The sequence below is a fragment of the Bidens hawaiensis genome, unplaced genomic scaffold (genome assembly GCF_021521415.1).
Source record: "Bidens hawaiensis isolate Kalapana, Puna unplaced genomic scaffold, B.hawaiensis_p1.1 tig00020440_1, whole genome shotgun sequence".
Classification (NCBI taxonomy): Eukaryota; Viridiplantae; Streptophyta; class Magnoliopsida; order Asterales; family Asteraceae; genus Bidens; species Bidens hawaiensis.
The window spans coordinates 65408-67979 of NW_027493121.1; positions in this window are offsets into that span (position 1 = coordinate 65408).

The following is a 2572-nucleotide window of genomic DNA, read 5'->3' on the forward strand; positions in this document are numbered from 1 at the left end:
ACGAAAATAATTACACGAATCATGATCTCGAACTTGGTGCAGTCCTTTTCGCTCTCAAAATCTGGAGACATTATCTTTATGGCACAAAATGTGTTGTATTCACCTATCATAAAAGTCTTCAACACATCTTTGACCAAAAAGATCTCAACATGAGACAACGTCGATGGGCCGAATTACTTAGTGATTACGACTGCGAAATTCTCTACCACCCTGGTAAAGCGAATGTTGTAGCCGATGCCCTTAGTCGTAAAGTTAATGTCAAATCGGTTATGTTTCAAAGCATCATCATCCAAACCGATCTCCAAGACCGCATCTATCGAGCCCAATGCACCTCCATTGATGAAGGCAATATGTATTACGTAATGTCATGTGGAGCCGAACTTCAACTCGAAACCAAACCCGATGGCTTGCTTTATTTCCTCAATCGTTTGTGGGTTCCTAATCGTGATGAACTTCGTACTTTCATTCTTGACGAAGCTCATAAGTCGCGATATTCCATACTTCCCGGTGCGGATAAAATGTACTTCGATCTTCGATATATTTATTGGTGGCCGGGTATGAAAAAGGACGTAGCACTTTATGTCTCAAAATGTCTTAGGGGATGTTTGGTTCTTTCTGATCTGAATGAGTCAGATCTGAATGAACCTCTGTCCCATTCAGCAACAACAATAAGTCTGAATGACTCAGACCTAATTTTAACCATTCAGATGTTTTTCTGTTTGGAACCAAACAGTCTGAAGTCTGAATGAATCAGATGTTTACATCTGAATGGTTCCATTCAGATGTAAACAAACAGCCCCTTACTTGCTCAAAGGTTAAAGCCGAACATCAAAAACCTTTTGGTTTACTTGAGAAACCTCCTATTCCCGTTTGGAAATAGGAAGACATTGCTATGGACTTTATCACCAAATTACACCCCCCATTCAAAATCAAAATGATAGCATTTGGGTCATCATTTATCGATTAACCAAATCGGATCACTTCATCCCGATCCGCGAGAAGTACTCTGTCGAACAGCTTGCTCAAATCTATGTTCGTGAAATTGTATGCCGCCATAGTATTTCGTTGACCATTATTTCTGATCGTGATGCTCGTTTCACCTCCCGTTTTTGGAAATCGCTTCAAGAAGCTTTGGGCAATCACCTCGATCTTAGTACCGCTTATCACCCTCAAACCGATGGCCAATCCGAGCGTACAATCCAAACCCTTAAATATATGCTTCGATCTTGTGTTCTTGATTTTGGTGGAAATTGGGATTTTCATCTCCCGCTTATTGAATTCTCATACAACAATAGCTATCATTCTATCATTGATATGGCTCCTTTACAAGCTCTTTATGGTCGTAAGTGTCGTTTTCCGATTGGTTGGAACGAGATTGGTGAAACCCAAATCACCGGTCCTGAGATGGTCCAAGACACTACCGATCGTATCGATCAAATCCGCAAAAATCTCCTCGCTGCTAGAAGTCGCCAAAAGAGCTATGCCGACAAATGGCGAAAACCTCTCGAATTTAATGTTGGCGACTTTGTCCTTCTCAAAGTATCCCCTTGGAAAAGGGTAGTCCGTTTTGGAAAGAAAGGAAAACTAGCTCCCTGTTTCTTAGGCCCATTCAAAATCCTCGAAAGGATTGGAAAAGTGGCTTATAAGCTCGATTTACCGCAAGAACTTACCGGTGTTCATCCAACCTTTTATGTCTCAAACCTTAAAAAGTTCTTAGCTGAAGGTAATCTCTATATACCTCTCGATGAAGTACATATCGATGAAACAATGATCATGGTCGAAAAACCCTTTGAGTTCATGGACCGCAACGAAAAGAAAACCAAACGTAGCCACATCCGTTTAGTTAAAGTCCGTTGGGAATCACGGCGTGGTGCTGAATTTACTTGGGAACGAGAAGACTCTATGAAAGAGAAGTATCCACACTTGTTTGCTTCAACATCATCTTAATTTCGATACGAAATTCCCTAAACTAGGGGATACTGTGACATTCATCAATTTTGGATAACATGTTTGTACAATTAAACTGTAAACCGAACCGATTTGTAACCCGGATCTTTCGATAATATAAAGCAATGGGTTTTTATGTTACATAATCATCTCATACTTGTCGGATTTCGGAAACACCTTTTACGGCTTTTAAAACGCTTAAAACGCCTCAAAACGAACTACAGGGACCAAATCTGCCAAACAACCAAACCTGACCCCCTAGAACGCCGCGCCGCGGGCCTGGAAGGTCAGGCTGGTCGTGCGGCGCGTAGCCATGTTTGCATATTCAAGTTTCGTTTTTTGTTGTTTGTTTGTATTATTTGACTTGTTTAACCATTTAAAACACATGCAAGTCTTGATATAAAACATATAAATAAACTTTGACCATTACGCTATATAAACAAGTTTATCTTCTTCATTTCAACCTTGTTCATTCACTTCTTTTCTCTCCCAAACAAAAAACACAACTTCATCTCTTCAAGGTTTCTTAATAATCAAACAAGAACCATTCTTTAATTTTGTTTTGTTACTTAGTAATTGAAGATTGTTGTACAACATATATATATAATATGCACCCCTTGTTTCC